General features: G+C 38.3%; 7 non-coding genes across 7 annotated transcripts; all 7 read right to left on the reverse strand.

The window, feature by feature from the left end:
* Nucleotides 1–1,363: 1,363 nt before the first annotated feature.
* Trnal-cag (transfer RNA leucine (anticodon CAG)) lies at nt 1,364–1,447 on the reverse strand. The gene has a single exon. It is a non-coding gene; the product is annotated as a tRNA-Leu (tRNA).
* A 1,943-nt stretch (nt 1,448–3,390) lies between these two features.
* On the reverse strand, nt 3,391–3,464 carry Trnan-guu (transfer RNA asparagine (anticodon GUU)). Its single transcript has one exon. It is a non-coding gene; the product is annotated as a tRNA-Asn (tRNA).
* Nucleotides 3,465–5,464: 2,000 nt separating this feature from the next.
* Trnal-cag (transfer RNA leucine (anticodon CAG)) lies at nt 5,465–5,548 on the reverse strand. Its single transcript has one exon. It is a non-coding gene; the product is annotated as a tRNA-Leu (tRNA).
* Nucleotides 5,549–14,357: 8,809 nt separating this feature from the next.
* Trnan-guu (transfer RNA asparagine (anticodon GUU)) lies at nt 14,358–14,431 on the reverse strand. The gene has a single exon. It is a non-coding gene; the product is annotated as a tRNA-Asn (tRNA).
* Nucleotides 14,432–16,265: 1,834 nt separating this feature from the next.
* On the reverse strand, nt 16,266–16,349 carry Trnal-cag (transfer RNA leucine (anticodon CAG)). The gene has a single exon. It is a non-coding gene; the product is annotated as a tRNA-Leu (tRNA).
* Nucleotides 16,350–20,159: 3,810 nt separating this feature from the next.
* On the reverse strand, nt 20,160–20,233 carry Trnan-guu (transfer RNA asparagine (anticodon GUU)). Its single transcript has one exon. It is a non-coding gene; the product is annotated as a tRNA-Asn (tRNA).
* A 1,262-nt stretch (nt 20,234–21,495) lies between these two features.
* Trnal-cag (transfer RNA leucine (anticodon CAG)) lies at nt 21,496–21,579 on the reverse strand. Its single transcript has one exon. It is a non-coding gene; the product is annotated as a tRNA-Leu (tRNA).
* Between the last annotated feature and the right edge of the window lie 4,751 nt (nt 21,580–26,330).

Here is a 26,330-nt window from a genome sequence, read left to right on the forward strand (position 1 = left end):
GTGTTGGATTTACTATTTCCGACAACGTTGCATGCAATGGTAAGTTTTCATGTAGTAGAAGTTTTCACAGAGTTAAAAACCGCAAATTATCACATTTTCTGATATTTGAAGATTTATTTTGGGTAGGCATAAGCAATGTAATTTCCCGTATTTTCTCAATCTGTTGGAGATGAGCTACTTCAAAGTAGATCTCTATCTCTGAAGGGCAGCGAAATACGCATTGCATGCATAGTCTACACCTATTCTCTATCATGACAAACTTCACCTTCGATACAATATTTTGATAAATAGGCTAGGATCCGTAGAACTAAGATTAAAGATGACGACCTTCACAGCTAGACACTTCGTCGTTGTTGCTAAGTGAATCATTGAGTGGCTCAGTTGACTTGTTTTATTCCGAGTTTATGTACATTTTGATAAACGAAAGTTAGGATCTTTGTCTCTTGCATTAAATTATAAGGAATGACTTTAATTCTGGGGCAAGTTATACGAGTATAACCTGGTTTGGGTCAGTTTACGCTCTTTATAAAGCGTAAACTGACCCACATAACTTGCCCCAGAATTAAAATAATTTCTTAAGGAGGTACATGTAAGCTACATCAGTGAAATTTGATATGGATGAAAAGTGGAGGATATGTATAACTACATTTTGAAATTGAAAACTTTCAAATTTACTTTATTTAGTCAAAAAATGCAGTTTTAGTACAAAGCAATCTGAAAAACACTTAGAACCCCTGCTGGACTCGAACCCGCGGTCTACAGTTCAGCAGTCGACGTGCTTACCTCAGTGATTTTTAAGGCCTATTTTGGGTCCGAATTTCGGCCCTTTCCCCTCGTAAAAATTGCCAATTTTTTCCCAATTTAGCTTGCATTTTTCCCAATAGTAAAATTATGAAAGGAAAACGCATTTGAAAAAAATAAATATTCGATGTTAATCATATACATAAGACTTAACAAAGAGTTATGGGAATGATGATTTGGATAGAATAGTTGGAAATTTTTAGAAGGTTAAAGAAAGTTAGATGTGTAAATTAAAGATAATATAATAATGTTTGATATGATTTTAAACTTATTCACGATAAAATAGATTTTTCCCAATTTGACTGAAATGTTGACAATTTTTCCCAATTCAAAAGTCATAGGACCCTTGTAAAAATGTAGAAAAATCACTGAACCTACTGAGTTACTCAGCTAGGCGAAAACAATTTAAATGAATAGATCAGACAAATATTGCTAATATTCATATTTTCATCCATGTTTTAAAAGGAAGTCAGCCATTATGACGATGTAGAGTACCTCCTTAAAAATACTCATGGTCGTTTGAATGAAATGAATGGAACATATTTCGGTGGAAAAAATAAATTGTCAGAAGTGGGATTCGAACCCACGCCTGGAGAACCAGACTGCGACCTGAACGCAGCGCCTTAGACCGCTCGGCCATCCTGACGTATGTACCAATAATGTTTTAATGCAATTCATTTAAATGGTTGCGATATTGCGACGTTCCCGTACGTGTATAGGAAAAGTTTAGACCTAGTCTGTTCTACTATTCTACAAAAGTATAATGATTAGTTATTAATAACAAGAGTACCGCCAACGATACATAATACGCCCATGAAAAGCTTATATAGGGCATTTTTCTTACACCATGATTTGTATAACTTGCCTTCAAGTAATATCAGCAATCATCAGGGTGTGACATACTTTCTTTGCATCGAAAAAACAAGACAAATCATTTACTCTCTATGTAATATTTTCACTTGGCATAAGATGTATGTGTACCAAGTTTAATGGTCCTTGCCCCCAAAGAATCGATCTGCATCCTGCTACTACGGCCTTGACCTTTGACCTTAAGAAACATTAGGCACCCTCCACTTGGCATAAAGTGTATGTATACAAAGTTTGATTATCCTAGCCCCAAACAGTTCGGTTTGTATACTGCCTACAAGGTTTTCTTACTACATGATACTGGGACCTTGACCTTTGATAATGAAATATTATGGGCATCTTCCTCTACATGGTGATCAAATGTACCAAGTTTCAATATCCTGGAGCTTACGGTTCGGTTGTATCCTGCATACAAGTTTTTCCAACGAAGTGTTATTGCGACCTTGACCTTTGACCTATAACCTAGGGAAACAATAGGCATCTTTCTCTCATCACGGTGATCGAATGTACCAAGTTGCAATATCCTGGAGCTTATGGTTCGGTTTGTATCCTGCCTACAAGGTTTTCCTGCTAAGTAATACTATGACCTTGACCTTTGACTTCTGACCTTGAAAAACTATATGCATCTTGCTTTCATCATGGTGATCATACACTAAGTTGTAATATCCTGGAGTTTACGGTTGGGTTTGTATCCTGCCAAAAGGGTTTCCTACTAGGTTTTCCTACTATGTGACACTACGACCTTGACCTTTCACCTCTTACCTTCAAAAACAATAAGCATCTTCCTCTCATCATGGTGATAAAATGTACCAAGTTGTCAAATCCTGGAGCTTACGGTTCGGTCTGTATCCTACCCACAAGGTCCAGACGAGTTTGACTACGCCGCCTCGTAAAAGCATATGTGCATATATATATTATAGGGTTATTGAACTTATATTGGTGAATATTGGCACGAGTTGGTTGTAAAAATGCACGAGCTTGCGAGTGCATTTTGACAGCCAACGAGTGCCAATATTCACCTATATAAGTTCAATAACCCTTTTATTATATAGCTAAAGTATTCAGTTGTTAAATTATATCCCTTTTCACTCAAACTACTCCAAAATAGACGAGAATTCATCAATATTGGCAGTGTGCAATAACAGCATGCATTTCTTAACTGTTCAATATTTAACCCGTCATTAATGCATGAAGCAAACTGATTTTGTAAATGGGGACATCATAATTTATGTACAGTAAAACATTTTGCTTAAGTAAATATCAAATACCGGCTCTGTCAGATTCGGAGGACCGTCGTCTGCCATTTTGGCTTGTTTACGTCGTTACGGTAACGTCAATATTGAACGCTCATACTCGGAATGTTTCGGGCGCATACACTTTACGCAATGCAAATTTAGCGTTCAATAAATTCTCAGGATATTGAACGCTAACATTCTCTAGATTTTACGCAGATTTTATATTAGACTATTTATTAGCTATATAATAAATATGATTATTCAATCCTGGTTATCCCCCCTCGACACACAATCGAACACGTTTTCCCCCATGCCTAAACCTCAATGGTGGTGACCAAAATAACAACGGAAAGCAACACCATACTTACATGCTGTTAGTACAGTTATTTTCCACTATACTACGTAACACGAAAAAATTCCTTAATAGTAGGTGCCCTGTGTGTGTTTAGAAACTAAAAGAATGTGTAAGAAAAATAAAACTACTCACCGTCCCTGGGTGGGCTCGAACCACCAACCTTTCGGTTAACAGCCGAACGCGCTAACCGACTGCGCCACAGAGACAGGTGTACTCCATTAAAAATGCTGATTAGGGATGTACACCACATCGTCATAGTGGCTGACTTCTTTTTAAAAATTGATTATAAATATCAACAATATTTGTCTATTGTATTTAGATTTAATTGCCTTCCTGAGTAGGTCAGTCGCTGACTCACGGGTTGGAGTCCAGCATGGGTTTTATATATATATTTTTCATATCATTTTCTACTAAAAGTTAAAACTGCATTTTTTTAACTACATAGAATTTTAAAGTTATCAATATCAAAATATTGTTCTACAAATCCTCCACATTTCATTCATATCATATTTTCTGGTGTAGAATTCCTCCTTAACACCATATTGTCCGATATTTAACAATCATGCTGTTTCATTGACCAGTGTACATTTTAATCTATTCATTTAGAAAAGGTTCGGGTTTCTTTCTTTTTTTTCAGGTAAACTAATTTATGGAGCTAAAAGGACACTTACCAAAATTTCATGGACGTTTGTTTTACGTTGGTACGTTTGATTGATGTGTTTAAAAGTGATTGATATACTTGATATTACGCGTATAATATTGTGTAAATGAATGGCAACAATCATATATATATATAACAATCTAATTAAAATTAGATGTTAGATCCGCTCACATACTCGCTACACAAACGTAGCGAGTATGTGAGCGGATCTAACATCTAATTTTAATTAGATTGATATATATAAAGCACGAGTAGAAAATATTACTCAGTAGAACATACCCTATAGTCCCTCATTAACTATGATTAATTAATTAACCGAGGACAGATATTGTACATGTCTGTATATCAGTCTGATATTAACATGATTTGTCATTTACAGAGAAAGTTCAAACAGTAACTTAGAATTACCAAAATATACAAGTACATATCCATCAGACCCGTACCAAGAAATTTCAAAGTGGGCGTATTGGGGAAGGTGGGGGGGAGTGATGAAAAGTAATTCTGAAATCAATTTTCAGCTAAAGTTTGAACAGTTATGAAGATCTATCTTTTCCTTATAGAAAGCAATATGAAAGTGAATTAGTGACAAAAAGCAAAGGCATCTCTTGGAAAATCTCAACAGTACAGAATGTTGAAAAATTAAAACGCGGATCTTCCACCCTAAATATTCCGAGTGACCGGTGCAGGTAATAGACATTCCATACACGCACAATAAACTTGTTGACTCCCACTGACCCCCACCCCAATTCGTCCATGTTTTAGTTGTGTTTTTATGAATTTGTATTAAACTATGAAGATAGCGTTAGATATCTTTGAAGCTGCACTCTGTATATTATAATTATGCTGTAATGCTTTCAGAGCGCTTCATTCACATCTTAAACTCTGTGTTTGTGTTTATAGACATTTAAAAAATAATACAACGTTCCTCGTCCTACCTCATTTACCGATTCCAAAAGTTATATCAGCTGTTTTCATCCTCATCAGGGAATCACTAGAACTGAGAAGTAAAAGGTTCACGTCGGTGTAGGACATACATTGTACATGTGAGTAAGAACCTACGTCCATGAGTGGACCCAGGACCCCGGGCGTTGTGAGGATGTTACACCTTTTGTATAAATGTACTCGTAATTTATTTTGTGTGTGTCAGTTCTTTGTGGTCCTCTCTATTCTTACAAAATGACAAGCAAATACATTTGCTAACTAGCCGGCTATGTGTAGCCCAGAAGCATATGGGGAAGCCAGGAGTTTATCATACTGACATGAAATGTATCAATATGTTACAAAAACAATATCTGATGCACTGTATGAACACTACAACAACAATAGTTGTGACTGATAACGAAACAAATTGAGTCTCGTACCGCGAAAAATGTAAATTGTTTGACCCATATGGTTGCAATATGCAATGAAAAGTTTATTCATTCTATAAAATATTCATGTTCGTTTGAGTGAAATGAATGGAAACATATATCACGGGCAATGGTGACGTCTTATTCTTGAGAGGGACGGAATATAAAATCAATCAATCGGTGGAAAAAAATATATTGTCAGAAGTGTGATTCGAACCCACGCCTGGAGAACCAGACTGCGACCTGAACGCAGCGCCTTAGACCGCTCGGCCATCCTGACATATGTACCCATTATGTTTTAAATGTGATATTGCGACGTTCCCGTGTACGTGTATAGGTAAAGTTCACTGAGACTTAGTCTCTGTTCTATTATTCTACAAAAGTAATGATTAATTCTTAACTAAAATGGAATTGGGCGAAATTCAATGTTATTTGGGTTTTTTAAGGGTCAAGCTATCAACAACTACCTTAGATTTTCATAAATCTATACACAAAATAAAATGGATTATTTTCATGCATGTGACTACCATAAATTAATATTATTAAACAGATAGATCGAATACTGCACTGCAGCTGTTGTGATTTTCAAAAGATTTTATTTTTTCAAAATATATATGTCAAAAAGGCAGAATATATGCAAATTTTCATAAAAACACGATCTTCAAAATTTATTTCAACACATATGAACAAAAGACTCTGGCGGATTTGAACTCTAGACCGGCTGCGGTTCACCAGCCCAATGCTTTATCCACTGAGCTACAATGATAGACAAACAAAGCGATCGATACAAATAATTTAACAAAACATTTAAATCGACGTCTTGTGACGTAGTGTCATAAAGGGTATATGCTTTCGTGTAGTGAGCTACCTTAAATTCATACAATGTCGGGATGCCTCATAAGTCATCACAAACATGACTAACATCACCTTGCTGTTCCGGTGAAGGTCAAGGAGAAAGCCTAGGTCAAGGTAACAATGTGAGAAACTTTAGTACAAAAAAGATTTTATCATAAGCAATGTTTACATGAAATACTCGTATGATAGCCATATCACTCACTATTCAAACGTTATGAGTAAAGTTAAGGTTTTGAAATTTAGGTCAAAATCACAAGGTCAAAGATCATAATGAAATGCAAGTCCTTACCATAAAGAATTTATATGCAAATTATGAAAGCCTTATCTTATATAGTTCAGGAAATACTGAATAGGTTAAGTTTTCTTAATGGTAGGTCAAACTTGAAGGTTAAGGTCACAAGGTTAAAAAGTTTTGATACCAAATAAGAAAGGTCTTGTCACAAGGAATGTGCATTTGAAATATGAGAGCCCTCTTACTCACCATTCAAAAGTTATGAGCAAGGTTAAAGTTTCGGACAGACAGGACAAAACAATATGCCCCTGACTATATTCCCTGTGTCACAAAAAAACTTCAATTCCCACAACTTGGGAACATTTACACATGAGTTAGTGTGGCCCTGCTAATTTTGAAAAGAATTTTTGTCATTTATTTCCTGTATATTCCCATATAAATCGTCGATCTCTTATTCTGACTCAACCCTACCTCCGGGGCCCCTGAAATGAACAAACTTGAATTTGAACTACCTGAAGATACTTGCATGTCAATACGACTATGCATGACAACTGCTGTTTTTGAGAAGATTTTCCTACCGTATACTATAGTATATCCTTATGTACAAATTTAATCCCCTATTGTGACCTCCATCCTACTTCTGGGGGGTCACAATTTTAAGAAAATTGAATCTGCAATACGTAGGAATGCTTGCACAATAACATGACTAATCATCGTCCTGTTTTCTTATGATAAGATATTTTCCTCTCTATCTGCAAGTAACTTTGATCCTATATTGTGGTCCCACCCTACACCCGGGGGACATGTTTTGAACAAACTTGGATTTACTCTCTGTTAGGAAACCTTCATGTAAAATGACACCTTTTCTTGACCAGCAGTTCTTTGGAATTTGGTGGTTTTTTTTTTTTTTTTTTTTTTTTTTTTTTTTTTTTTTTAGATATTTAGTCATATATGTATATCTGTGTGTAATACTTTGATAACCTATTCCGACCCTACCCTACTCCCAGGGCCATGATTTTAACAAACTCTAATCTGCACTACCTAAGAATGCTTCCATATGTTGACAAGATTCTAAAATACTTCCCCTATATGTTACCATGTAAGGCTTGATCCCCTATTGTTGCTCCACCCTACACCCTAGGAAGCTTTCATGTAACTTTCATTTTTTTCTGGCCCAGTAGTTCTTACGAAAAGATTCTGATGACACATCCCATTTTTGCCTTTCCTTTGATTATCCCCCTTTCAAGTGGGCATGCAAATTTTGTGAATCCCCTACAAGTTACAACCATGGATGATTTACATCAAGTTTGATTGATATTGGCTCAGTGGTTCTGGAGAAGAAAATGAAAATGTCAAATGTTTGCAACGACGTCCACGGACAACCTTTGATCAGAAAAACTCACTTGAGCTTTCGGTCCAGGTGAGCTAAAAAAAAAAAAAAAAAACCATTCTAACCTCGAACGCACGGACTACAGATAAGTAGTGGACGCATTGATATATTGAGTTATCCAGCTAGGCAATTAGATTTAAAAGGAATATACAAGTATTGCTAATATTTATATTCTCATTCATGTTTCAAAAGGAAGTCAGTCATTATGACAATGTGTTATATAATTATCCCCACACTTTCTAAAGAAAGTTCGGGTATATTGTTGTTACCCTGGTCCGTCCGTCCGTCCGTCTGTCACACTTTCTTCTTCCTCAAACTGCTCTTTTATTTCAAGTGGTAACCAATTGATCTTTTGGAATATGATAGGTGGTGTACTGTAGATATATGATAAGGTTTTAGAATATTCAATTTTACCCTGGGGGCAAAACGGGGGTCAATAAATGACGTTTTTTCAACAAAAACCTGGTTCCCAGAACTCCTCCTACATTTCATGCAGTAGCCCAATCATCTTTTGGAAGATGATTGGTTGGGTCCTGTAGATGTGCAATAAGGTTTCGGAATTTTCATTTTCACCCTGGGGGCCAAATGGGGGTCGAAAATGATGCTTTTTAACACAGCCCTGGTTCCCAGAACTCCTCTTACAATTTACACAGTAGCCTAATAATCTTTTGGAAAATGATTGCTGGTGTCCTGTAGATGTGCAATAAGGTTTTGGAATTTTCATTTTCACCCTAGGGATCAAATAGGGGTCGAAAAATGACGATTTTGTACAAAGAAACCCTGGTTCCCAGAACCCCTCTTACATTTTACACAGTAGCCTAATAATCTTTTGGAAGATGATTGCTGGTGTCCTGTAGATGTGCAATAAGGTTTTGGAATTTTCATATTGGCCCCAGGGGGCAAATAGGGGCCGAAAAATAACGTTTTCTATCACAAAGCTTGTCACTAAAACTCCATCTACATCTTTAGGAATAGTCACATGATATTCAAGGAGCTGAATAGTAATGTCCTGTAGATGTGCAATAAGGTTATGGAATTTTCATATTGGCCCCAGGGGGCAAATAGGGGCCGAAAAATGACGTTTTCTATCATAAAGCTCCATCTACATCTTTAGGAGTAGTCACATGATATTCTAGGATAGTTGACCTTGAATGACCTTGAAAGTGGGTCAAGGTCAAGATCACTTTCTCATCCACAAGGTCTTAAGTGGTTGACTTAAAAATGGGGTCAAGGTCAAAAGTCAAGGTCACTCTACAAGATGTGGGTCTCCACAAGCGACGCAACATTGAGTATGTACGTCATTCCAAAGGAAGTATATATCCCCTTCCTTCAAGGGATTCAGAATGATAGCTGTCTGCACCAAGTACTTACGATACACAGATAGATGACCGACACTCCACGCATAACTTGGAGAAACAGTCTCGGTCGGAAAGCTCTGTCAATGTCAAGGAGGATTGCATGAACCAACCAAGTGCCAATTTACATATCTGCCCAATGTTCAACATTAGGGCACTGGTACTGATCTTTAAGCAATACACAAAATTGACACTCTACAGAAACTTATAATAACCCCCCCCCCCCCCCCCCAATTAAAACAAATACACATACACAGAAAGAGTTACACATGTACATTTCACCTTCTGTAATATTGTAAACCAATAAATGAATAAAAAATTATTCAAAAAAAGAAAGGGGGAAAAATGATAAATAAAATAAAATAAATGAATAAGCTAGACTTGATTGATCAGGAATGATGCACTATCCTTTGTTCAGACTCTATACTCAGGAAACATTTTCTTTGTGCCTTTGCTCAGCCTCTTAAATCCAAGTGAACTCACTGAAATTATGACATCAACGTCCACACATATACACAAATCACCCAACGAGGAAATGCACAGCTTCCCCTCCTGTCGTCCGTTTACTGTATCCTCAAAAGTGAAAGTAGAAATCCCCGCCAACCAACTCTCTCACATGTCACTGTTTCGGATCCTATAAAAAAAAAGCCACTTTATCAATGTACAATGAGCATCATCATGCATTCAAACACAAATAAACAACATTGATATCATTCAAACGCCATTATTTCTTCTCTTTAAATCATCTAGTATTGCCATTTGGACGGAGGGTATATTTAAAGGCAAACACTTACGTGCGGGTATTACTGTCTCATGACAGCATCTAGTTTCTTAAGTGTATACTTATGTTAAGAAACGTTTTCGGCCATGTGCAACTAAATGGGCCTAGATCAATTGCTTTGAAAACTATATGAACGTGACCTACTTTCAATTGGTCAATACAACATTTTACAGGTCATTCAAATGACCTCCATAGATTATTTACAACGCTTTTGTATAAGGAATTAATGCGCCCATCAATTCTTTTAAAGATGTTCGCTCCTGACATTTGGAGTAATGTCAATTTTTAGGGAAATGTATTTTTAATTTCAACGTTGAAGGAGAATAAGGAAATTGAAGTGATTGAGCTACACTGTTAGAAACATCCTTGTGCACTTAAAATTTATTCAATTAATTTTGATTTGTCTGTTGGTGTCAACACAATATAAGCAATATAAATCAATCATTGCATAAAATAGATACATAATCATGTCTTATAACAATATAGGTAAAATATATTTTAATAAATGTAATGGAAATAAATAATGACCTTTTTGCACTTGAGATACGAAAAAAAAAATCATGATATCAAATTTGAGGGTTTATAAAGACGTATTAGGAGTAATGTCAATTTCTAAAATTTCACATAATTTTCAAGGTCTTGTCTTAAAATTTAAAATGGAACTTTTAAAAATGGGATTTGAGACGAAATTCTGAAATTATTGGCGAAAATATGGAATAAAATAAATTAAACTTTTTTTAAAAATCGGTGTTCTATCTGGAAAAATGTACCAACCAAATTAATATATTACAACATTTGATTTAGTTCCAAGTCTCAACTACCTGTGTCATAAATTGTAAAACTTAAATACGCGTATAGGAGTATAAAAATAGAAGATATATTAGATGAAAAAGAAACTGTAATATCACGCAAATTTAGAACTTCTTGATTAATCAATCTTTCCATCACAAAATACAGTTCCTGCAAAACCCTTTCAAAATTTGAATCCACACAATTTTTTTCAACTGGATAGCGTTCAATAATAGATGCATAATATGTTTGCACCAAAGGGATCAGTAGTGAACCAGTAAATACTTAGATGTAGCATCCTGCGCAGTTGTGCTCAAAAACTCAGGAACTAACTTCCTTAAAAATAACAACAATTCAATTGGAGAGATCATTAATTCAATTGTGGATATGTTGAATTAAATATATTTCTAATCATACACTTCCTCTAAAACATTAATTGCGTACGTCCTCGGCCTCCTTCCGTCTCGAGAGACGATGGCTACACCAGGTTAAGTCAGGTCTGGCATGGAGGTTATAAAACTTTTACCATACTCATACTCAGCCATTTTTGTTTTGAGTATAACTCTGAGCAAGCTCCGGAGCATACTTGAAAAATCTTGAGCATATACTCCATTTATGTGTGAGAATGATTTTTATAAAAGTTTCATAACCTTCACTTTTTGAGTATCAGTACAATTTACAGCACGGAGTTTGAGTATAAAAACGTGTTCAAAAAAGTTTTATAACCTCCAGGCCTGATCGCTGCATCTCCTCGTGTGGCTGTGAAGGCCAATGCGGGAGTGACAGTCTTTTCCGCAAAGACTACAGGTGTAGATTGTCGCCCCTTGGTCTGTGGAGCTGGATTTGCGGGTCGCTCTCTTTTTCTTCAGGCAGTCGGTGCGGTTCTGCTAAAGCTTGTTTGGTACCGCTCTGCACAGCGGCTCTCCAGGTGCCCTGGGATTTTACGAGACCTTCCCACGACTGTGTGTCGATTCCAGCATTCTTCATGTCCCTATTGCAGGTGTCTTTGAAGCGCAATCTGGGGCGGCCTTGGGGTCTGGAACCTACCGTGAGCTCCCCATACAGCAGAACCTTAGGCAGCCGGGCATTCTTCATTCTGCAAGCGTGGCCTAGCCAGCGGAGGCGGCGCTGACTCAGGAGGGTGTAGATGGTGGGCAGTCCAGCGCGCTTCAGCACATCAGTGTTGGGAATTGTCTTCTGTCATCTGACCCCGAGAATGTGTATTAGACAGCACAAATGGAAGCTGTTCAGTCGCTTTTCCTTGGCAATGTATGATGGTCAAGTTTCGCTGGAGTAGAGGGGGGTGGACAAGACACAGACGGTACACCTGCATTTTAGTATTCATCTTTGGATTGTTGTTGGTCCACATTACCTTGTGTAGCTTTGACGTCACTGTGGATGTTTTGGCGATCCTGGAGTTGATCTCTGGCTTAAGAGAGAGATTTGTGCTGATAGTGGACCTAAAGTACTGAAATCTGTCAACAGCGTTGAGCTCCTGACTCCCTATATGGATGTTGGGGGTGTCCGTTCTCTGTCCTATCATTTCATTCTTTTTTATGCTGATGATGAAGCCAAATCTATCGCATGCAAGAGCGAATCGGTCAATCAGCCTCTGGAGTACTTCTTTGGTGTGCGTTGTCAAGGCAGCAGCATCAGAAAAGAGGACCTTCCTGATGGTGACATGCATGACCTTGGTCTTACCTCGTAGACTGGCCAGGTTGTACAGCCTGCCTTCGGACCGTGTGTGCAGGTAGACTCCATCCTCGTTCTCCGTGCTCAAGAGCATCGAGAAAAAGATCCCGAAGAGGGTTGGGGCGGGTACACAGCTCTGCGTGATTCCGCTGTTGATGGGGAACGGGTCTGATGTTGAGTCGTTATAGCTCACCCTGCAGAGCAAGTCAGTGTGAAGGGATACAGTGATAGAGTGAGCTTCGGGTGACAGCTGATATTCATGAGTTGGAGGAGGTCACTTCCGGTGACGAGATCAAATGCCTTTGTCAGATCAAAGAAGGCAAGGCAAAGCGGTTCGTTTTGCTGTTAACATTTCTCCTGCAGCTGTCTCACTGAGATCATATCGATGGTGGATCTCCATGCCCTGAATCTGCACTGAGATTCAGGATACATTCGTGCCGCTAGGATCTGCAGTCAGGCAAAAATTACTCTTGCAAAGTCTTTGCAGACAATACTCAAGATGGAAATGCCAAGGTAGTTGTTGTGGTCGCCACAGTCGCCTTTGTTTTTGAAGAGAGTCACTATCTTGGCGCCACACACGTCTCGTGGTACGGAGCCCTCTCTCCAGCACAGGCAGAGCAGTTCGTGCAGGTCCTCCATCGTTCTTCTTTCCCCGCCTTGATCACCTCTGGGGGTTTACAATCTTCTCCAGGGGCTTTGCCGGCGGTGAGAGAGTCGATGACATTGCCAAGTTCCTCTGTTGTTAGCTTCTCGTCCAGTTTGTCCAGAACAGGTAGCTGGCTGATGGCATCGAATGCTACATCGGTCACGACGTTCTGCGTCGAGTTGAGTTAAAGATGGTGTTCAACCCACCGCTACATCTGCTTTTTCTTGTCGGTGATATTCTCGCCTGACTTGGTCTTCAGTGGGACACTCTTTGTGACTTGTTTGATGTCTCCATACATGCCGCCTGTGTTGTCCTGGTCTGCGTCTACCTGTATCCTCTGGTTTAGCTTGAGCCGATAGTCATTAGCGCAGCGTCGAGGTGTCTGCTGGCATTTGCTGCGAGCAGGTCTGAGTGTGTTTCTGTGGCCTGACACCGGTTCTTCTCATATGCAAGGTGTGCAACACACTTTACCTCTACTGCAGGTTTGCGTGGTGCTGGTTTTTACAACCTGCCCGTCGAATTTTGTCTAAGCTCCATGCACCCAATGAAGGAAGCAATTTGTGGCGGGGTAGAACCTAAATACCGAGTACTGCCCGGGTAAGGCGGGCGGTGACTACCCAATGGAATCTGAAAAATCCTCCCACCGTCGGGAGCAACCCCAAGTACTCGGTTCTACGCCAAACGAGCCTGGGCTTATCACTGGTAACTGCTGCTCCCCGTGTTGTACCATAATGTAACTCATTTTCATTTTTGTATACGATAATTCGTTAAACAATGCTGATATAGTTTGGACGAAATCATTACATCCCCCATAACTCCATAATTCAGAGCGCATGGATAAAAATAAACAAATGAGAACTCGGTAATTTTCGACTCCATATTGAAAATTTACATGGGCAAGTACAGTGAAGTTGTTGTCTTTCAAAATGTTGTCTTTCCCGATGGGAAATGGGTTGTAAAATTCGTAATGTTCAAGAAATTTGGGAAAATGGAAATTGTAGTAAATCGGCGGATAACTACCTTACATTGGGCATTGACTAAAGGAGGTTGACTACGCCAACTCGTAAAAACATGTATGTATATATAGATAAACAGAAATACACTGGACGTGCCCTGGAGAGCGTGAGTTAGAAAGTGATTATTCAATCCCCCTCGACACACAATCGAACACTCCCCTATCTAAACCTCAATGGTAGTGACCAAAATAACAACGGAAAGTAACACGACACTTACATGTCGTTAGTACAATTATTTTCCACTATACTAAGTAACAAGAAAAATTATATTATAGTAGGTGCCCTGTGTCTGTTTAGAAGCTAAAAGAATGTAAGAAAAACAAAAATGTTAGCCGTCCCTGGGTGGGCTCGAACCACCAACCTTTCGGTTAACAGCCGAACGCGCTAACCGATTGCGCCACAGAGACAGTTGTACTCCCAAAAAAATTGATTAAGGAAGTATACCACATCGTCATAATGGCAGACTTCCTCAAGATTGATAGGAAATATAAATATCAACAATATTTGTCTCTTGTATTTAGATTTAATTGCCTGCCTGAGTAGGTCGGTCAGTTAACGTGCTGACTCGCGGGTTCGACTCCAGCATGGACTTTATTTTTTTTTCTCTAATCATTTTCTACCGTGGCTAAAATTGCATATTTTTACTACATAGAATTCCAAAGCTATGGATATCAAATATTGTTGTGCAAATCCTCCACTTTTCATTCATACCATATTTGCTGGTGTAGAATTTCTCCTTAAGACCATATATTGTCCGATATTTAACAATCATGCTGTTTGATTGACCAATGCACATATATATTTATTTATTTAAAAAAGGTTCTGTGTGTGTGTTTTTTAAGGTAAACTAATTTATGGAGCTAAAAGGACACTTAGCAAAATTTCATGGACATTTGTTTTACGTTGGTACGTTTGATTGATGTGTTTAAAAGTAATTGATATTACAATTCGGGTATTATGTAAATGAACGGCAACAATTAAAGCACGAGTTGAAAATATTACTCAGTAGAACATACCCTATAATTCCTCATTAACTATGATATTAGCTATTATGTTCTAATTTGTTCCACTCAAACGAACATAAATTATTTACGATATAACAACACACATGTTAGGAGAAAGAAGCGCTTATATGCTTGCATTCATTAAACGTACAAATGTATTACAGTTTTCATTTCAACTTCATCTGTAATAAACAAAAAATACATATTAATACAAGCACATAATACTTTCATAACTAAAACAATATCGTAACTTTGTGCAAACTGTGGGTGGGAGGGGGGTGTAAATGCGGCAAAGAAAAGCCTTCTAATGAGGAAGATCATCCTTTGCTTGAATACCTGTTTTACAGGTTGAATGATAAAAATAGTAACCAATGGTAGTGGCTTTAATTTAAGTCATAACATTGAACACGTGTTGTAGAACATATGGTAAATTAATTTCCATACACGCGCAATATAGACTTGTTGACTCTCACCCATACACCCCAATTCGTCCATGTTTTAGTTGCAAGGTGAAGATAACGAACAGTGGTCAATCTCAGAACTCCTATAAGCAATGCAAAATAGATAGTTGGGCAAACACGGACCACTGGACACACCAGAGGTGAGATCAGGTGCCTAGGAGGAGTAAGCATCCCCTGTTGACCGGTCACACCCGCCGTGAGCCCCATATCCTGATCAGGTAAACGGAGTTATCCGCAGTCAAAATCAGTGTGCCAAGAACGTTGCGTTTTTATGAATTTGTATTAAACTATGAAGAATAGAAAATAACGTTCGATATCTTTGAAGCTGCACTCTGTATGTTATATTTATGCTGTAATGCTTTCAGAACGCTTCATTCACATCTTAAACTTCGTGTTTGTGTTTATAGATATTTGAGAAAAAAAAGATACAACGGTTCCTGGTCCTATCTCATATACCGATTCCAAAACGTAAAGTTATATCAGCTGTTTCCATCCTCATAAGGGAATCACTAGAACTGAGAAGTAAAATGTTCACGTCGGTGAAGGACACACATTGTACATGTGAGTAAGAACCAACATCCACGAGTGGACCCAGGACCGCTGGCGTTGTGAGGATGTTACACCTTTTGTATATAATTTTTTTGGTGTGTGTAAGTGTGTGTCAGTTCTTTATGTTGTTTGACCCATATGGGTGCAATATGCAACATTCTACAGAATATTTATATTTGTTTCAATGAAATGAATATGGAACATAATTCGGTGGGGAAAAAAATTATTGTCAGAAGTGGGATTCGAACCCACGCCTGGAGAACCAGACTGCGACCTGAACGCAGCGCCTTAGACCGCTCGGCCATCCTGACACACGTACCAATTCGAATTTAATGCAATCCATTTTAAAAATGAATGTGATATTGCGATGTTCCCGTACGTGTATAGCAAAAGTTTAGACATAGTCTGTTCTATCATTCTACAAAAGTAATGATTAATTAGTAACAAAAATGGAATTGGGCGAAATTCAATGTTATTTGGGTTCCTGAAGGGTCAAGTTATAAACACCCACCTTACCTAAAGGTTTTCATAAACGATCCTATCTCTATATAAACAAAATAAAATGGATTATTTTCTTGCATATGACTACTGTAAATTAACATTATTAAACAGATAGCCTAGATATATTGAGTACTGCACTGCAGCTTTTGTGATTTTCAAAAGATTTTTTTTTTACTTCCATAAAAAAAATTGACCCTCTATTGCGAGACCAACCTAGCCCAAAAGGATCACGACATTTAACCTAACTTAAATTCATACAATATCGGGATGCCTCAGCAAAAATATAACTAAACATCACCTTCCTAGCTAACGCTGTTCTGTAGAAGGTCAAGGAGAAAGCCAGGATCAAAATCATTTACAACGCTTTTGTATAAGGAATTATTTCACACATCAATTCTTTTAGAGAGAGCAACAATTCAATTCAAGAGATCATTAACTCAATTCTGGACATGTTGAATTAAAGATATTTCTATTATACAGTTGCTCTCTCTCTCTCTCTCTCTCTCTCTCTCTCTCTCTCTCTCTCTCTCTCTCAAACAATTATTGTGTACGTCTTCGGCTCCCTTCCGTCTCGAGAGACGATGGCTACACCAGGTTAAGTCAGGTTTGGTCGCTTCATCTTCTCGTATGGCTGTGAAGGCCGATAGGGGAGTGACAGTCTGCCGCAAAGACTACAGGTGTAGATTGTCGCCCCCTGGTCTGTGGAGCTGGAATTGCGGGTGGTTCTCTTCTTCAGGCAGTCGATGCTGTTCTGCTCAGCTTGTTTGGTGCCGCTTTGCCCGGTGGCTCTCCAGGAGTTCCGGGATCCTGCGAGGCTTTCCCACGACTGCGTGTCGATTCCAGTACTCTTCATGTCCCTTTTGCAGATGTCTTTGAACCGCAGTCTGGGGCGGCCTTTGGGGTCTGGAACCTACCGAAAGCTCCCCATACAGCAGATTCTTAAGCATTCAGCCATCCTTCATTCTGCAAACGTGGCCTAGCCAGTGGAGGCGGCGCTGACTCAGGAGGGTGTAGATGGTGGGCAGTCCAGCGCGCTTCAGCACGTCAGTGTTGGGGATTCTCTACTGCCATATGACCCGGATAATGCGTAATAGACAGCGCAGATGGAAGCTGTTTAGTCGCTTTTCCTGGCCAGTGGATGATTCCAAGTTTCGCTAGAGTAGAGGAGTGTGGACAAGACACGGGTCTGTACACCTGCATCTTAGTATTCACCGTTAGGTTGATGGCCCACACTCTCTTGTGTAGCTTTGGCGTCACTGTGGCTGCTTTGCTGGTCCTGGAATTGATTCCTGGCTTAAGAAAGGTTTTGACTGATAGTGGACTCCAAGTATTTAAATCTGTCAACAATGTTGAGCTCCTGACTTCCTATGTATATGCTAGGGGGGGGGGGGGTCAGTTCTATACCCAATCACTTCAGCCTTTTCTTTGCGAATCTTGAGGCAAAATCCATCGCACGCGAGAGCGAAGCAGTCAATCAGCCTCTGCAGTGGTTCTTTGGTGTACGTTGCGAAGGCAGCATCATCGGAAAAGAGGACCTTCCTGATGGTGACATTGACATGCATGACCTTGGTCTTGCCTCGTAGCCTGGCCATGTTCTACAGCCTGCCTTCGGACCGTGTGTGCAGGTAGACTCCATCCTTGTTCTCCTTGACGGCACGGGTCAGGAGCATCGAGAAAAAAATCCAAAGAGGGTTGGGGCGGGTACACATGCATGACTCCGCTGTTGGTGGGGAACGGGTCTGATGTTGAATCGTTGTGTCTCAGTCTGTTGAGCATGTCGGTGTGGAGGGACACAATGATGGATTGTAGCTTCGGGGGACAGCTGATCTTCATGAGTTGGAGGAGGTCACTTCCGGTGACGAGATCAAATGCCTTTGTCAGATCAAAGAAGGCAAGGCAAAGCGGTTCGTTTTGCTGTTAACATTTCTCCTGCAGCTGTCTCACTGAGATCATATCGATGGTGGATCTCCCTGTCCTGAATCCGCACTGAGATTCAGGATACACTCGTGCCGCTAGGATCTGCAATCGGGCAAAAATTACTCTTGCAAAGACTTTGCCGATAATACTCAAGATGGAAATGCCAAGGTAGATGTTGCAGTCGCTACGGTCGCCTTTGTTTTTGAAGAGAGTCACTCTTTTGGCGCCACACACGTCTCGTGGTATGGAGTCCTCTCTCCAGCACAGGCAGAGCAGTTCGTGCAGGTCCTCCATCATTCTTCTTTCCCCGACTTGATCACTTCTGGGGGTATACAATCTTCTCCAGGGGCTTTGCCGGCGGTGAGAGAGTCGATGACATTGCCAAGTTCCTCTGTTGTTAGCTCCTCGCCCAGTTTGTCCAGAACAGGTAGCTGGCTGATGGCATCGAACGTCGCATCGGTCACGACGTTTTACGTCGAGTAGAGCTAAAGATGGTGCCCTACCCATTGCTCCATCTGCTTTTTCTTCTCGGTGATATTCTCGCCTGACTTGGTCTTCAGTGGGACACTCTTTGTGACTTGTTTGATGTCTCCATACATGCCGTCTGTGTTGTCCTGGTCTGCGTCTACCTGTATCCTCTGGTTTAGCTTGAGCCAATAGTCATTAGTGCAGCGTCGAGGTGTCTGCTGGCATTTGCTGCGGGCAGGCCTGAGTGCGTTTCTGTGGACTGACACCGGTTCTTCTTATATGCAAGGTGTGCAACACACTTTACCTCTACTGCAGGTGTGCGTGGTGCTGTTTTTTACAACCTGTCTGTCGATTTTGTCTAAGCTCCATGCACCCAATGAAGGAAGCAATTTGTGGCGGGGTAGTACCTAAATGCCAAGCACTGCCCGGGTAAGGCGGGCGGTGACTACCCAATGGAATCTGAAAAATCCTCCCACCGTCGGGAGCAACCCCAAGTGCCCCCGGTTCTACGCCAAACGAGCCTGGGCTTATCACTGGTAACTGCTGCTCCCCGTGTTGTACCATAATGTAACTCATTTTCATTTATTGTCTAGAATAACTCATAAAACAATGCTGATAAACTGAGATCTTTCTCTTAGTTAGAAAACATCTATATTTTGGACGAAATCATTACATCCCTTATCTCCCATATCTATATAATTCAGAGCGCATGGATAAAAATAAACAAATCAGAACTCGGTAATTTTCGACTCCGTATTGAAAATTTACATGGGCAAGTACAGTGAAGTTGTTGACTTTCAAAATATTGTCTTTCCCGATGGGAAATGGGTTGTAAAATTCGTAATGTTCAAGCAATTTGGAAATCGTAGTAAATCGGCGGATAACCACCTTACAATGGGCATTGACTAAACGAGGTTAACTATGCCAACTCGTAAAAACATGTATGTATATATACATAAACAGAAATAAAACTGGACTTGCCCTGGAGAGTGATTATTCACACACACACACACACACACACCCCGACACACAATCGAACAGTCCACCCCCCCCCCACCATATCTAAGCCTCAATGGTGGTGACCAAAATAACAACGGAAAGCAACACCATACTTACATGCCGTTAGTACAATTATTTTCCACTATACTACGTAACACGAAAAAATTAAATTATAGTAGGTGCCCTGTGTCTGTTTAGAAGCTAAAAGAATGTGTAAGAAAAACAAAAATGTTAGACGTTCCTGGGTGGGCTCGAACCACCAACCTTTCGGTTAACAGCCGAACGCGCTAACCGATTGCGCCACAGAGACAGTTGTATTCCCAAAAAAAATTGATTAAGGAAGTATACCACATCGTCATAATGGCAGACTTCCTCAAGATTGATAGGAAATATAAATATCAACAATATTTGTCTCTTGTATTTAGATTTAATTGCCTGCCTGAGTAGGTTGGTCAGTTAACGTGTTGACTCGCGGGTTCGACTCCAGCATGGATTTTTTTCCTAATCATTTTCTACCGTGGCTAAAATTGTATATTTTTACTACATAGAATTTCAAAGCTATGAATATCATATCTGCAAATCCTCCACTTTTCATCCATACCATATTTTCTGGTGTAGAATTCCTCCTTAAGACCATATATTGTCCGATATTTAACAATCATGTTGTTTGATTGACCAGTGTACATATATATCTATTTATTTAAAAAAGGTTCGGTGCGTGTGTTTTTTAAGGTAAACTAATTTATGGAGCTAAAAGGACACTCAGCAAAATTTCACGGGGTTTGTTTTACGTTGGTACGTTTGATTGATGTGTTTAAAAGTAATTGATACACTTGATATTACAATATCAGAATAGATATGTAAATGAACGGCAACAATTAAAGCACGAGTTTAAAATATTACTCAGTACTTAGAACAATCCTATAGTCCCTCATTAACTATGATATTAGCCGTTCCATACACGCGCAATAAACTTCTTGACTCCCACTGACCCCCACCCCAATTCATCCATGTTTTAGTTGTGTTTTTATGAATTTGTATTAACTGAACTATGAAGAATAAAAAAAATAACGTTCGATATATTTGAAGCTGCACTCTGTATACGTGTATTATATTTATGCTGTAATGCTTTCAGAGCGCTTAATTATTCACATTTTAAACCCCGTGTTTCTGTTTATAGACATTTTTTAAAAAAAAAAATAATAATACAACGTTCCTCGTCCTATCTCATTTACTGATTCCAAAACGTGAAGTTATATCAGCTGTTTCCATCCTCATCAGGGAATCACTAGAACTGAGAAGTAAAAGGTTCACGTCGGTGTAGGACATACATTGTACATGTGAGTAAGAACCTACGTCCACGAGTGGACCCAGGACCCCGGGCGTTGTGAGGATGTTACACCTTTTGTAGATACATGTAATTTATTTGGTGTGTGTGTGTGTCAGTTTTTTTATGTTGTTTGACATGTTTTTTATGTTGTATATTGGGTGAATATGCAACATTCTACAGAATATTTATGTTTGTTTCAATGAAATGAATATGGAACATAATTCGTTGGGGAAAAAAATTATTGTCAGAAGTGGGATTCGAACCCACGCCTGGAGAACCAGACTGCGACCTGAACGCAGCGCCTTAGACCGCTCGGCCATCCTGACACATGTACATCGACTTGTTTAATGCGATTCACTTAAATGAATGTGTCATTGCGATCTTCCCCCACATGTATAGAAAAAGTGTAGACTTAGTTTGTTAAATACTATTCTACAACAGTAATAATAAATCAGTAACTTTAATAGAATTGGGCGAAAATCAATGCTATTTGGGGTTTTTAAAGGGTAAAGTTATGGTGCATACAGCTTTTCATAAATGATCCTATCTCTGCATACACAAAATAGATTATTTTTATGGATATGACTACTGTAAATAGATATCATTATAAATATATAGGTATATTGAGTAAACAAGTTGTTTACATATTGTTTGAAATTATATCATCTTTATGTGAGACCATCCTTAAACTAATCGTCGTCAGCCAATCAAGTTGATGCTCCCCATATCACGAAATAAACATGTGCATGTTATTTACAACAGCAACAGTAATAATTTAGTTATTTACCGAGCAATAATATTCACATTTCTAGTCTATTTGTGATAATTTGGACCGTTAATGGACATCTATTATCACCTTATTGTAACAATAAACATCGTTTTTACTCTAACACATGGAACTACTTTCTACGCGGTGGTAGAAGGCGGCTCACAGTCGGATTTATCAACAAAGAATTTCACCATTCAAAATACCGGCAAGTGATACCGGTATCAGGCGGCCGTGTTTACAAACAAAACACGTTTTACTAAAAAAAAAAATATAGTCAAAATGAAAATTTCAGTGCAGGAATTTCAGCACACTGTGAATAAAGACAAGATTTCGACAGAAATGGAATATTTAATTGGAAAATTGAAGAACAACGGTATCGGGCGATGTCGAGTGCGGTCATCTCCCTACTGTGTTGTTAAACATTTGACGACTCACTCACTGAACAACAATTCAACCTTCATCTCGCCATCACATCATATAGTGCCTAAGTGTTCAAAATGCCTTTCAAGGAACTGTTGCTGTCCCTTGGAAACTCCTGCAAGAGGTGCAATAAACGATTCAGTGGTTCTACTCAAACAACTTCTCAGGGAACAGACACTCATCCAGGAAGCCGTCCGACGCCTACAAACCAGGACACCACCGAGCAGCGAGCTCCAGTTTGACTGCGAGGTGGATTCCCAGTCTCCGGCTCGACCGTGTTCTGTCTACACTAGTTATGAAAGTGAAAGTGAATTTGAAATATAGTTCATTTTAGGACATCTTTAATTTCTGAACAATCGTGTAACATCTAGTGAAAGTATATTTCTTCTGTGTGTTGAGTAGTGATGTATATTGAGGTGGTTTGGTGTGCATGTTTGTGTAATACATGGGGGTTAGGTCTAGTTATATCAGGTTATGACAAATTGCTTTAAATGAAATTTTTTTGGTTGTCGTAATACTTGACGCGTTGTGAGTGTTGTTATTAGAGCCGATGAGATTAAAACATTCTTCATTTTGTAAGCAACTAGCGCATACAACCTGATGTTTGTAATGTACACCTTTTCTAGGAAATGCTTCTTGTGACAAAGAACGTGTACAGCTAATGTAAGAATTTGGATTTTGTTCTTTCTATTTTTGAATGAAAATTAATCTGTATATGGTATGAAGTGTGACGAAATGGTATCAAATGCCATAAAAAAGTCATATTTTTGTGAATGAGACTGAGTCAACGCAATAGTTAGCACGTAACAGAAACATGTTACTCTAAAAATAGCCGCATGGTCTGACTAGTGTGTTTACACTCTACAGCGTAGGAATATCGTCTGGCTCGTTACTATGAAAAAAAATATAGGTCGCCTGAGGTCAGGTCGCATCGTCGTAAACAAAATATTCCGGTGTCAATGATCTCCCAAGTGTTCTCGTTTACCTCATTATGAATTGTAAATTTGAAAATGAATGAATGATGTTTTGTGTACGTTGTATGCAATATTACTTGTACAACTATTGAATTTGAAAGTGCTTTTTTCTTACGTTTTTATACATGTTTGTTATCATGTCTCAATTTTCATCAGATCTGGATCAAAGTCAATAAAAGCTAAACGAAATAACTTAGAAAGTGTTCAGTTATCGGTGTTATGTATATATATATATATACAACCTATTAGCGTCGGCGAAAACAACGATGCTTTCTTTAAACACCCCTAGGGCGACGCGTGGTACAGAAAGAACTGCAAATACGTACATTAATTGTACTCTGACTATTGTCAGTTGGTAATATTGCCAAGATAAATTTGACACTCATTCGATTGACTAATAGCTAGATTAGACATTGCAATGCCAATACATCTATTTCCAGGATTGTCCTACGTTTTACGGGATATTAGATTTCTGAAATTATCATCATCTGATCACATAATTTTGTGACTGACTGCACTGAAATCCGATTCCGTCACAAGGTGGATAAATCTAAGTTAATAACAATCGTATGGAACAGGGAATTTTATGAACTTTTCACGAGGCCTATGTATAACGTTTCTGTTAGAACTGCTATAAAACAAGATATCAGTTAGGTTGCATTTCGCAGAAGAAAGACAGTTTCCGGTTTTCAAATGCAACAGTCACCAATTGTTTTTCTCATACTGGGAAAAGTACTGCGAGGTCAATATCCTTATCCAAGGCCAAAAAGTCACACCACCCAAATAAACACACTCGCACACACACAAAAACAATAACATTAGACCATATGCAAGCTTCAAGTCTCTTTATTCACTCAAACCAACAATACGTGGTACACGAGGTCAAGTACATGTGATACATTCCAATGGGAAAAGGGATACAGGGAAAAGAAACACAAACCTAATCATGTTCACATAAAGGCAGGACAGAAAAGAAGGAAGTGAGAAAAAAACAAAATAGATTATATGGACGAGTTATGGAGGACAGACTAAATCGTATATTTTTGTTATAAACAAACATAAGTTTCTCTTTTTTTTTTTAACGCTTGTAATTTACGTTATTTCAGAAAATTTAACCACATTTGGATTCGTACAATAATTTTTTTTATGGCACACATTGATTTGCATTCTAAAATAAAATGAAACTTGTCTGCAATTTGACCTGACTTACAAAGTGTGCAAAATATTTGATTCAAAGGAATATTTGCCCACTTGCCTGTCTCTACTGGGAGCCGATGATTCGAAGTTCTCAACCTGATAAATATTTTTCTAAGTTTAATAGGTAAATTTTCAATGTATTTTTCACGACCAAAGTGGGACATAAAAATTCTTTAAATTTGGCCTTTTGATGAATTATTAATATCACTTTCCCATTTTTGAATGAATTGATCACTTAAACATACAATAGCAAGGACCATATGTTTGTCTAAAGAATCTTGCCCGTCCCATATATTTGGGACACAACATGAAGACAGGATTTTGTGAATACAATTTATCCAGGATTTTAGAATGTTGCAGACGTAAAAATTTATACAATACACAGACAATTTTGTTTTCTGTACTGTACACGTGTCTGTTTCATTTCTTATATATATATATATATATATATATATATATATATATATATATATATTGATATATTGATATCAAAGTTGAATAACATATTTCAAAAGAAGTAGACCTATATGCAAAACATTACAGTGTTTAAAATCAACACCGTTTTCCTTTGGTGATGAACTTAATCCATTCCTAATGGCTAGGTTATATAAAATGAACACTTTACGCCTACATACTTCATGATGAGCTTTATGGAAATGCCAGTGTGAAGCGATGCGGCTCATACTCATGTATTTTTCAAAAACGACATCTATTTCTTACATTTACATTCTGTTTTCATTTCAGTCGGAGAATTTCCAGCCGTTAAAATAGTCGTATTATATTTATCAAAATTCATACGCACATCGCTCCCATTCATGAGGAAATGACTTTAAAATTTTGTACACGGTTCATTCTTATCTGTGCAATAGGAGAAACCCCTTGTGGGTATATGAAAAAACAATGTAATAAAATTTGGAGCATCAATGAGATATTGTTATATTCATTGAATACTAGTAAGTTATGACATATTAAAGACTTATTTATGCAAGACAAAGATTGTGATTTTGGTAGAGGGAGACAACTCTAAAGTATGGATTTATTGCCCATTAGATACAAAAACTGCATTTAATTTCACGCAAAACATACACACCTATTTCTATGTTATATGGAAAATTATTGGGTCATTGCCCTGTCACTATTAACATAAAAATTCGTTAATTCGTATGGTTCTAAATCATTTGAAATTGTTATTGTTTACTATGAAAATGTAAATTTGCCACGGATGAAATCTGTACGAAAGATCTCAAATAAACGTGGATATGCCTGGGCTTATCACGGTACAATACTGTCAAAGTGGCTCAAGAAATAAACGAAGGAAATAATTTGACAAACTTCAGCTAATCAATTTAGACAGAAATGGGATAGACGGTGATTTTAAATCATCAAAAAGAACAACCATCAATAAGAACAAATTATAGATTGCGTGTGAGAGAGACGATGTGTTTGAAATATATTTTAGCATATTGCATATACCTTATAAATATTCAATAGTACTTTGTAGAACAGGACATCATAAGTTGTTTATGGAAACTGGAAGATGACACGGGCCCTTTGGAGAGAATAGAACATGTGTTTTGTGTAATTTTGGGATTGGTGATGAATCTTATTATTGATGCAGCAGTTTGTTGACAACAAAGGAAATTTAATCTCATAATTTAACTCGTTTCTTATTCAAGAAAGAGTGTTTATACATGTACAATGTACATAGTCATATTCC

This window comes from Ostrea edulis, chromosome 1 (genome assembly GCF_947568905.1).
Source record: "Ostrea edulis chromosome 1, xbOstEdul1.1, whole genome shotgun sequence".
NCBI classification, from domain to species: Eukaryota; Metazoa; Mollusca; class Bivalvia; order Ostreida; family Ostreidae; genus Ostrea; species Ostrea edulis.